A 12,906-nucleotide genomic window follows, 5' to 3' on the forward strand; every position below is an offset into this window, starting at 1 on the left:
TATGAGACTAGATATCAATTACAGGAAAAGATCTGTAAAAAATACAAACACATGGAGGCTACACAATACACTACTTAATAACGAAGTGATCACTGAAGAAATCAAAGGGGAAATCAAAAAATACCTAGAAACAAATGACAATGGAGATACGACGACCCAAAACCTATGGGACGCAGCAAAAGCAGTGCTAAGAGGGAAGTTTATAGCAATACAAGCCTACCTCAAGAAACAGGAAACATCTCGAATAAACAACCTAACCTTGCACCTAAAGCAATTACAGAAAGAAGAACAAAAAACCCCCAAAGCCAGCAGAAGGAAAGAAATCATAAAGATTAGGTCAGAAATAAATGAAAAAGAAATGAAGGAAACAATAGCAAAAATCAATGAAACTAAAAGCTGGTTCTTTGAGAAGATAAACAAAATTGATAAACCATTAGCCAGACTCATCAAGAGAAAAAGGGAGAAGACTCAAATCAATAGAATTAGAAATGAAAAAGGAGAAGTAACCACTGACACTGCAGAAATACAAATGATCATGAGAGATTACTACAAGCAACTCTATGCCAATAAAATGGACAACCTGGAAGAAATGGACAGATTCTTAGAAATGCACAAACTGCCGAGACTGAACCAGGAAGAAATAGAAAATATGAACAGACCAATCACAAGCACTGAAATTGAAACTGTGATTAAAAACCTTCCAACAAACAAAAGCCCAGGACCAGATGGCTTCACAGGCGAATTCTATCAAACATTTAGAGAAGAGCTAACACCTATCCTTCTCAAACTCTTCCAAAATATTGCAGAGGGAGGAACACTCCCAAACTCATTCTACGAGGCCACCATCACCCTGATACCAAAACCAGACAAAGATGTCACAAAGAAAGAAAACTACAGGCCAATATCACTGATGAACAAAGATGCAAAAATCCTCAACAAAATACTAGCAAACAGAATCCACAGAATCCAACAGCACATTAAAAGGATCATACACCATGATCAAGTGGGGTTTATCCCAGGAATGCAAGGATTCTTCAACATACGCAAATCAATCAATGTGATACACCATATTAACAAATTGAAGGAGAAAAACCATATGATCATCTCAATAGATGCAGAGAAAGCTTTCGACAAAATTCAACACCCATTTATGATAAAAGCCCTGCAGAAAGTAGGCATAGAGGGAACTTTCCTCAACATAATAAAGGCCATATATGACAAACCCACAGCCAACATTGTCCTCAATGGTGAAAAACTGAAACCATTTCCACTAAGATCAGGAACAAGACAAGGTTGCCCACTCTCACCACTATTATTCAACATAGTTTTGGAAGTGTTAGCCACAGCAATCAGAGAAGACAAAGAAATAAAAGGAATCCAAATCGGAAAAGAAGAAGTAAAGCTGTCACTATTTGCAGATGACATGATACTATACATAGAGAATCCTAAAGATGCTACCAGAAAACTCCTAGAGCTAATCAATGAATTTGGTAAAGTAGCAGGATACAAAATTAATGCACAGAAATCTCTTGCATTTCTATACACTAATGACGAAAAATCTGAAAGTGAAATTAAGAAAACACTCCCGTTTACCATTGCAACAAAAAGAATAAAATATCTAGGAATAAACCTACCGAAGGAGACAAAAGACCTGTATGCAGAAAATTATAAGACACTGATGAAAGAAATTAAAGATGATACAAATAGATGGAGAGATATACCATGTTCCTGGATTGGAAGAATCAACATTGTGAAAATGACTCTACTACCCAAAGCAATCTACAGATTCAATGCAATCCCTATCAAACTACCAGTGGCATTTTTCACAGAACTAGAACAAAAAATTTCACAATTTGTATGGAAACACAAAAGACCCCGAATAGCCAAAGCAATCTTGAGAACGAAAAATGGAGGTGGGGGAATCAGGCTCCCTGACTTCAGACTATATTACAAAGCTTCAGTAATCAAGACAGTTTGGTACTGGCACAAAAACAGAAATATAGATCAATGGAACAGGATAGAAAGCCCAGAGATAAACCCACACACATATGGTCACCTTATCTTTGATAAAGGAGGCAAGCATATACAGTGGAGAAAAGACAGCCTCTTCAATAAGTGGTGCTGGGAAAATTGGACAGCTACATGTAAAAGTATGAAATTAGAACACTCCCTGACACCATGCACAAAAATAAACTCAAAATGGATTAAAGACCTAAGTGTAAGGGCAGACACTATCAAACTCTTAGAGGAAAACATAGGCAGAACACTCTATGACATACATCACAGCAAGATTCTTTTTGACCCAGCTCCCAGAGAAATGGAAATAAGAACACAAATAAACAAATGGGACCTAATGAAACTTAAAAGCTTTTGCACAGCAAAGGAAACCATAAACAAGACAAAAAGACAACCATCAGAATGGGAGAAAATATTTGCAAATGAAGCAACTGACAAAGGATTAATCTCCAAGATTTACAAGCAGCTCATGCAGCTCAATAACAAAAAAACGAACAACCCAATCCAAAAATGGGCAGAAGACCTAAATAGACATTTCTCCAAAGAAGATATACAGATGGCCTACAGACACATGAAAGAATGCTCAACATCATTAATCATTAGAGAAATGCAAATCAAAACTACAATGAGATATCATCTCACACCGGTCAGAATGGCCATCATCAAAAAATCTAGAAACAATAAATGCTGGAGAGGGTGTGGAGGAAAGGGAACACTCTTGCACTGTTGGTGGGAATGTAAATTGATACAGCCACTATGGAGAACAGTATGGAGGTTCCTTAAAAAACTACAAATAGAACTACCATACGACCCAGCAATCCCACTACTGGGCATATACCCTGAGAAAACCATAGGTCAAAAAGAGTCATGTACCAAAATGTTCATTGCAGCTCTATTTACAATAGCCAGGACATGGAAGCAACCTAAATGTCCATCGACAGATGAATGGATAAAGAAGATGTGGCACATATATACAATGGAATATTACTCAGCCATAAAAAGAAATGAAATGGAGGTATTTGTAATGAGGTGGATGGAGTTAGAGTCTGTCATACAGAGTGAAGTAAGTCAGAAAGAGAAAAACAAATACAGTATGCTAACACATATATACGGAATCTAAGGAAAAAAAAAAAAAGGCCATGAAGAACCTAGTGGCAAGACGGGAATAAAGACACAGACCTACCAGAGAATGGACTTGAGGATATGGGGAGGGGGAGGGGTGAGATGTGACAGGGTAAGAGAGTGTCATGGACATATATACACTACCAAATGTAAAATAGATAGCTAGTGGGAAGCAGCCGCATAGCACAGGGAGATCAGCTCGGTGCTTTGTGACCACCTAGAGGGGTGGGATGGGGAGGGTGGGAGGGAGGGAGATGCAAGAGGGAAGAGAAATGGGAACATATTGTATATGTATAACTGATTCACTTTGTTATAAAGCAGAAGCTAACACACCATTGTAAGGCAATTATACTTCAATAAAGATGTTTAAAAAAAAAACAAACATGGAGGAACCTTAAATGCGTATTAGTAAGTCAGAAAAGCCCATCTGAAATGGCTGCATAAGATTCTAACTATATGACATTGTGGAAAAGGGAAAGCTATGGAGACAGTAAAAAGATTAGTGGTGACCAGAGGTCCAGGGGAAGGAAGGGATGAACAGGTGGTGCACAGGAAAGGTATTTGCAGACAGTGAAACTACTCTGTAGTGGTAGACACATATCATGTCACCATACATTTGTCAAAACCCATATAATGTACAATACAAAGAGTGAACCCTAATATGTAAACTGCAGATTTTAAATAATAATGTTTCTGTATTAGTTTACTGACTGTAACAAATGTACCACACTAATACAAGATATTAATAGCACAGAAGCTGGAGTGGGGAAGGGAATACATGGGAACCCTCTGTGCTTTCCATTCAATTTCTATGTAAATCTAAAACTGCTCTAAAAAAGTAAATTTTATGGGACTTCCCTTGTGGTCCAGTGGTCGAGAATCCACCTTCCAATGCAGGGGACTCTGGTTCGATCCTTGGTCGGGGAGCTAAGATCCCACAGGCCATGGGGCAACTAAGCCCGAGCACCACAACTAGAGAAGCCAGCATGGTGCAACTACTGAGCCTGCACGCTCTAGAGCCTGCGCGCCACAACAAGAGAGAAGCCCCCATGTGCTGCAACGAAGACCCAGCGCAGCCAAAAATAAATTTTACTGGAGAACGATCAAGGTGGCCGAGGAGTAGGACGTGGAGCTCACCACCTCCCATAAATACATCAAAACTACATCCACACGTGGAACGACTCTCACAGAACATCTATTGAGACCTGGCAGAAGGCCTCAGGCTTCAGAAAGGGCAAGGAAACCTCCACACAACTGGGTAGGACAAAAGAAAAAAGAAAAAGAGAGAAAAGTAAATTTCATTAACTAAAAATATCTGAATGATGACAATCACGAGTATAGTGTTTACCTATTTGAATATCATGCAGCAATTAAAATGGTTAATCTGGATGTTAAATGTATCCTCCTAGTGGTAACCACAAAAATAAAAAAAGAAAGAAAGAAAAGAAAAAGGAAAAAGCAACTAAACACAAAAGAAGATAGTAATTCAGGAAATGTGAGACAAAAAAGCTAAAAGGCATATAGAAAACAAACAGCAAAATGACAGAAGTCCCTCCATATCAGTGATTACTGTAAATGAACTTTAACTAATAGATTTTAAAACATGATTTAACTATATGCTGTCTACAAGAGACTCACTTCAGATCAAAAGACACAAAATTGGCTGAAAATTAAACAATGGAAAAAGACAATCAATGCAAATCAAAAGCAAAAGAGAGCAGGAGTAACGGTACTGATACCAGACAAAATGATATTAAATCAAAAAGGTTTAAAAGAGAAAAATAAAAGCATTATATTAATAAATGGTTCATACAGCAGGAACATATAACAATTATAAACATTTATGTACCTAATCACAAACACTCAAAATACACAAAGCAAAAAATGACAGACCTGAAGGAGAGAGAGTTCTACAATAATGGTTGGAGATTTCTACACCCAACTCTCAATAATGGATAGAAAACCAGACAGAATATAGGTGAGGGAATAGAGGACTTAATATAATAAATCAACTAGACCAACTATACAGGAGAACAATCTACTCAGCAACAGAACTCACACTTTTCAAGAGGACATGGGACATTCCCCAAGACAGTCCACATCTTAGGCCATGAATTAAATCTCAATGGATTTTAAAAGATAAGTATCATATAAAGTATCTTCTCTGAATGCAACAGATGAAGTTAGAATTCATTAGCAGAAGGAAAAATGGAAAATTCACAAATATACAGAAATTATCCAACACACTCTAGAACAACCAGGTCAGAGGAAAAATCAAGAGAAACTAGACTCCCACCCCACCTGGACCACAGCAAAGTGGTCGGCTGACCTGCAGCACCTAGGTCTCTGAAAGATGAATTTGGGTGAGATTCGTGACAATGCAAAGAAAGGAAGAGACTATGCACTTCTTGGAAATTATGACTCATCAGTGGTATATTACTAGGGGTGATAACAGCAAATTCAGAGACATTGTCAGTCAATCGGAGACCCAGCTGTCAAAGGCCAATGGCAGCAGGTTCAACAGGAATTATTGGAAGAATATGAACAAGTTAAAAGTATTGTCAGCACTTTGGAAAGTTTTAAAATCGACAGGCCCCAGATTTCCCTGTGTCCTGTCAAGAGGAGCCATTTAGAGATCCTGCTGCTTGGCCGCCCCCTGTACATGCAGAACACAGAACTCCACCTCAGATAAGGCGTCCCAATCGAGAAGACCTCTGAGCAAAGAAATGCCGGGAGGAGGAGCCCAGGGAGCTGTAGGCTGAGCACTTCCTATATCAAAGAGTGAAAAACCCTCTACGAGAAGGGGCAAGGATTGTAGACAAGAAGGAGAGATGACAAGGGAAGGAAAAATATGCAAGGCGGTGCAAGTGATGGTGAAATTCCAAAATTCGATGGTGCTGCATATGATAAGGATCTGGTGGAAGTCCTCGGCGAGACATCGTCTCCAGGAATCCTAGCAGGAACCCTGTGGGACGACACAGCAGACCTAGAAGAAGTGAAGAGGTTGCTAAGGGAAGCTGCTGTTCTTCCTGTGTGGATGCCTGACTTTCTCAAAGGACCAGAAGGCCATGGAAGGGTGTGCTGATGCTTGGGCCCCCAGGCACTGGCAAGACCACACTGGCTGAAGCTGCACCACTGAATGTGACACAACACCCTTCAACAGCGCCCTCCTCCACACTGACCTCTAAATCCATAGGGGGGCCTGAGAAGCTAATCTGTCTGTTGTTTGAAATGGCTAGATTGTATGTCCCCACCACGATCTTCACTGATGAGACAGATTCTATCTGCAGTCGAAGAGGAACCTCTGATGAACACGAGGCAACTTGCAGTCACATCTGAGCTACTCATTCAGATGGATGGAGTTGCAGGAGCTTTAGAGAATGGCAGTCCTCCCAAAATGGTTATGGTATTGGCTGCTACTATGTTCCCATGGGACACTGATGAAGCTTTGTGAAGGAGATTAGGAAAAAGGATATATATACCTCTCCCAACAGCAAAAGGAAGAACTGAGCTTCTGAAAATCAATCTTCGTGAGGTTGATTGGATCCTGATATTTAACTGGAAGATACAGCAGAGTAAGACTGAGGGCTATTCTGGTGCTGATATAACTAAGGTTTCCAGGGACGCCTCTTTAATGGCAACGAGACGGTGAACGGCCTAAGTCCAGAAGAGATCTCTGCACTTTCTAAAGAGGAACTTCAGATGCCTGTTACCAAAGGAGATTTTGAATTGGCTCTTAAGAAAATTGCGAAGTCTGTCTCTGCTGCAGAATTTGGAGAAGTATGAAAAGTGGATGGTTGAATTTGGATCTGCTTGAATTTCTGTCAGCCTTCATTTCTGGTATTTTTGTTTATAAAATGAAGAAATTCCAGCAATTTTTTTAAAAAGCAGGTTTGGAACTTTTCCTTGGAGAGATTTTCTCTTAAAGGGGAAAAATTTAAAACCACAAAGAATATAACCACAAAGCTAATAAGAAAATCTTACATAGAGAGCCTCATATCCACATACCCATGCATTACAACTGCACACCCAAACCAGAGCATCAAGGCCTGAAGAAAGCGACCAGTGTGCTACTGCAGACACTTGTTTACAGAAGATTCAGAAGAACCTCTGTTTCTCACTGGCATTTGTTGGTTTTGGTTTTTTTTTTCTATTCCTTGCTCTAAACACGAGGGACCTATATCTGTTGACTTTTAACATCAAAACTGGGTTGGTGTCCGATCCATTATTTGTTAAGAATGATGGTTTTGGATTAACTAATGAATCTGCTAGTTAAACCTTTAGAATTCAATGCTTACAGTCTATCATATAATTTTTACCTTCCCTTCCCTCACCATTTCTTCTATTAGCTATTTAATCATTTATTGAGCTTTATGGGGGAATAGCCTCATGCTTTGTGGTTTTTGAATCATTTTTGCTGGATGGCTTTCTCCGGTCTTTAGTATTTTTTGCTGGCAATATTTCATGTTGGAAGGGTGGGAAGAACATCGTGTTTGCATAAGATGCTTTTCTTCATTCTAAGACTTCTGAGTTTGTTTTCACTTTTCTTTCAATATGCTCAATGCATAAACCTTTTATTTTTCTCAGCTTCAACACTGTTTTTTGCTGGATTTGCCTTTGGTATGCTAAATAAACGCTTTCGTATTCTAAAAAAAAGGGTGGGGGGAAGTAAAGAGAAACTAGAAAATACTTGGAAATGAACGACAATGAAAACACTACGTACCAAAACTTACTTAGGGGATGCAGAAAAAGCAGTGCTGAGGGAAATGTATAGCTTTAAATGCCTACGTTAAAAAACAAAAAAGATACCAAATTAACACTTAACTTTACAACTTAAGGACTCAGAAAAACCAAACCCACATCTAAAGCCACACCAAATACATTATTTGATGTAACTAATATCATAAAATATGAATAAAATCGTCTCTAGAAACCTTCGCATTTAAATCAACCTAACCATGTGATGCAAGTCAAACACTCCGCTTGTCGCGCAGATTCAGGACGAGGCCACGGTCCGGCAGGTGGCCGGAGCGGAAATTGAGCCACCAGTTTCCGGGTCGCTTCAGACGCGCCTGGTGTGAAAGGAGGTTGGCCTGCGGCACCGGGAACGCCCCACGTCACGCTGAGCATGACGTTCTTGATTTGGGAGGACCGCCTGCCCCGGAAACGGTGAAGCCCCGAGTCAGGGCTGCTGCGGAAGCCTGCACAGAAGGGGCTCGGCTCCCCGGGGGGAGGGGGAGGGAGGCCCCGTGCCCCGCCTCCCCCCGCCCCTCTGCCGAGCCCCAGGCCCAGTCGGGACGTCACTGCCCACTCCTCGTCTTCTCTTCCACCCAGAAAGCCCGACCTGCGGTTCCTCGCCCTAAGGAAGGTTTCCCTCCCTAAGGAAGGCTCCTAGGTGCTTTCCAAGCGCCTAAATGTTGAAGCCGTTTAAACACAGGGCTGTCCTCACAGAGCTGGGTAGCAGCAGACCGACAGGTACAGTCCCGTTTCTCGTGTTCTGACCAGATCCCCAGGTTGGAAAAGTGCCGAGAGCTGCACTTCCTCTAAACGCCACCGGGGGGAGCGCGTCAGTCACTGCTCCAGAGGCTGTTCTCTAAAAAGACCAGGACGCGGATGCTGGGAAGGGCCGGCGTCTCCCCCAGGCCCGGGCTGGGGACACAGGGCTCCCTCCGTGTTGAGCATGGTCAGAACACGGCTCACTCCGGGGACAGCAACAACAGAGAGGCCCGGCTCTCAGCAGGGCGGCTCCTATTCCCCTGCTATCCCTGGGGTCTTCTTTCATGTCATCAGGAGACTGTCTCCCCACATCCCCTGGCCTGGAACTTGAATTGTCTTACAAAGACTTTGTTACATACACTGACTCAGCCTCATGCGTGATGGGCCCACCAAAAGAAGTTATTCTGTGATGCGATCTTACCGTATTGATCCAGACTCAGTATTTCAAACCCGTGGTAATTTCAACATGACAAACAAAAGTTTAGTTTTCTACTTGTGAATAAGGATGTGCCGTGAAAATTAAAGTCCAATATTCAGGAAACTGTAACTGCCAGTTGATTATGCACTGCATTCAAATAATAAATATTATTACTCAGTCCCTTAAAAATGTTTTTGTCATAAAGCAGATTATAAAGGTTTTAGAAAATACTTAATTTACAAAAATTGAAATAAAACATCCAGAAATAACCAAGTTTAAATACTGGTGCCTATCTTCCCAATCTTTTTCTCATACATACACATGTACATTATTATTCTTCAAACTGGGATCAGATGGTACACACTAATGCCTGGTCTGCTTTTGTAACTTTAAGTCATAAACATTTTGCCATATCGGTATATTTTCTTCTGTAACATTACTTTTATTTTTTTGGTCACACTGCGTGGCATATGGGATCTTAGTTCCCGACCAGGGACCAAGCCCACGTCTCCAGCATTGGACGTGCAGAGTCTTAACCACTGGACCGCCAGGGAAGTCCCTGTAACATTACTTTCAGAGTATGAAATATAGACTGTTTAACCAATCCCCTATTTCATGTTTTTTTCAGTATAAGAGTATAAAACACCTTTGAATATGTGAATATGTATGTAAATTCCTATAAGGAGTATTTAATGAGTACTGAGTCAAAGGGTACATACCATTTTAAGGCTTTCCATATATAGTAAATGCCAAACTGGACTCCAAAAAACGTGCTATCAAGTCACACTCCCACAGCGGTGTCTGAGGGGATGACGTATCTCCCTGATCACCTCACAACAGGTGGTTCTTGCCCCCTGCACTGAGAAGGAGCTGTAAAAACACAGAAATGCCCAAGCTTCCTTTTGAACCCCCACTAGAATCCACGTAAAGGGACACAACCGCATCTCTTCAAAACGATGCTCTGCTCATCCGACAGCATCCGCCAAGGACACAAAGCCATCAAGCACCTCCCGCTCCTGGGGCAGAGCCAGAATTCCAGCCCAGGACTGATGCTGAGGCCACGTTCCAGGCCGCCTCCACCAGGCCCTGGGGATCACGGTGGGCAGGTGGTCCCCGTAGGGAGGAGGACGAGGCACTTGGATTCTTAGACATCCAGGACCCAGTACAGGATGGCCCCCAAACTTAGCCCAGACAGGTTCCCAAAGCAACATGGGCCTGAGCAGGACCACCCAGGACAGCCCTCCACACGGCAGCTCCTTCCACAATCACAGCCAGCCAAAGCATGTCTCTAAAACCCAGAGAGCGGTTTAAAGAGAGACCTCAACATCTGGAGATGTCAGTCTTGAAATAAGTTAATTTCTCAAATTATATTCTTTCCTCTAAACGAACTAAACTGCTATTTCCTGACCTAGTGAAATTCTGCCCTGGGATACCTGTTCAGTACAGCAGCACCGTTGTCTCCCCAGGTCGCCACGTCTGCTAGCTCCCCCATGGGAGGAAGGGCCACCCTCACTCAGCAGCTCTGTGGGAGCAGCGGCCGAGGCAGACACTGAGCCGCAAGTCTTGCTGACAGTCAGAAGGAGACCCGGCTTCGCCACTCCAAGGAAGGCCCCCTTTGGCCACATCCATGCAGAGAAAACCTTGAGCCATCCATAAAACCGTCCAAATCAGGTCTCCTTAAATGAACACTATGCAGAGCTGAGGGAAATTATATCTGGTTTTATGACATTTTAAAAATTGCATGCAAACTTGCTTTATCTTAAAACTAAGACGTTCTTCATTCTATGACATAAATCACAGCAAGATCCTTTTTGACCCACCTCCTAGAGAAATGGAAATAAAACAAAAATAAACAAATGGGACCTAATGAAACTTAAAAGCTTTTGCCCAGCAAAGGAAACCATAAACAAGACAAAAAGACAACCCTCAGAATGGAAGAAAATATTTGCAAATGAAGCAACGGACAAAGGATTCTCCAAAATATACAAGCGGCTCATGCAGCTCAGTATCAAAAAAACAAACAACCCAATCCAAAAATGGGCAGATGACCTAAACAGACATTTCTCCAAAGAAGATATACAGATTGCCAACAAACACATGAAAGGATGCTCAACATCACTAATCATTAGAGAAATGCAAATCAAAACTACAATGAGGTATCACCTCACACTTGTCAGAATGGCCATCATCAAAAAATCTACAAACAATAAATGCTGGAGAGGGTGTGGAGAAAAGGGAACCCTCTTGCACTGTTGGTGGGAATGTAAATTGATACAGCCACTATGGAGAACAGTATGGAGGTTCCTGAAAAAACTACAAATAGAACTACCATACGACCCAGCAATCCCAATACTGGGCATATACCCTGAGAAAACCATAATTCAAAAAGAGTCATGTACCATAATGTTCACTGCAGCTCTATTTACAATAGCCAGGACATGGAAGCAACCTAAGTGTCCATCATTGGATGAATGGATAAAGAAGATGTGGCACATATATACAATGGAATATTACTCAGCCATAAAAAGAAACGAAATTGAGTTATTTGTAGTGAGATGGATGGACCCAGAGTCTGTCATACAGAGTGAAGTAAGTCAGAAAGAGAAAAACAAATACCATATGCTAACACATATATATGGAATTCAAAAAAAAAAAAAAAGGGTTCTGAAGAACCTAAGGGCACGACAGGAATAAAGATGCAGACGTAGAGAATGGACTTGAGGACACGGGGAGGGGGAAGGGTAAGCTGGGACGAAGTGAGAGAGTGGCATGGACATATATACACTACCAAGTGTAAAATAAATAGCTAGTGGGAAGCAGCCGCATAGCACAGGGAGATCAGCTCTGTGCTTTGTGACCACCTAGAGGGGTGGGATAGGGAGGGTGGGAGGGAGACACAAGAGGGAGGGGATATGGGGATATATGTATATGTACAGCTGATTTACTTTGTTATAAAGCAGAAACTAACACAACAATGTAAAGCAATTATACTCCAATAAAGACGTTAAAAAAAACAAAAAAAACTAAGACGTTCTCTCCAGATTCCCAAAATGGTTGGTGACTGTTAACTCTGAAATGTATTATTCTTTATTCTGGTCACGTAGCAGAAGTGAGGGAAAGGGAAATCAGAATTCCTGTATTCGAATCCCACCCCTGCCGCCAGCTGTGTGGCGCAGGGCAGGTCGCTCAACCTCCTCAGAGTCCATACTGCTCTGATGGGACAGGCCCTGCCCATGCATCCTCCTCAGGACGACCGTGATATCTGACCCCGGACAGTGAGAGGCCGAAGGATGCATGTTAAACTCTTGAGAGGCAAAACTTGAAGGCATGTTGTGTAACGCAGATGAGGACATGTGCTCCGTTACTATTAACTTACACTAAAAAGCCCTAGATTATCTTCATTATACGTTATAAATCATCATTTAAACAATCAGAAATAGCTAGTTTTCCAGATTGGTGAGTCGCTTCCACAGTTTAACAGAAATCTAAGTTTTATAAAACTATTTTCAGGTGTTGCTTCATTGTACGTAATGAGTTTTAAGTTTTATCACTGCAGCTGGAATTAACTTGCTATAAGCCACAGACAGGAGAGAGGCTTCAAAATTCAAATAATATCCTGATTCTGATTTTAAAGTGTTAACTTAACAAATATTACATCCCATTCGAACTAACATTAGTAAGCACTGGAAGAGTCATTCAAATACATTGGTTTTTACCAAACAATAGGAAAAAGACATAAAATAATTTTTCAATTTTGCTGATGTTCCATTTCTTCCTCTTATCCTAAGCAACTGCCTCATTTCTCAGCTCTGCAGGGTGATGCTGAGATAGCGTTTATGATGTCCACCCACACA

At 41.5% G+C, this 12,906-nt stretch overlaps 1 pseudogene; it reads left to right on the forward strand.

The window, feature by feature from the left end:
* The first annotated feature begins 5,491 nt into the window (after window positions 1-5,491).
* Window positions 5,492-6,955, forward strand: LOC137768506 (katanin p60 ATPase-containing subunit A-like 1; annotated as a pseudogene).
* The last annotated feature ends 5,951 nt before the right edge of the window (window positions 6,956-12,906 follow it).

The sequence above is a fragment of the Eschrichtius robustus genome, chromosome 8 (assembly GCF_028021215.1).
Source record: "Eschrichtius robustus isolate mEscRob2 chromosome 8, mEscRob2.pri, whole genome shotgun sequence".
Classification (NCBI taxonomy): Eukaryota; Metazoa; Chordata; class Mammalia; order Artiodactyla; family Eschrichtiidae; genus Eschrichtius; species Eschrichtius robustus.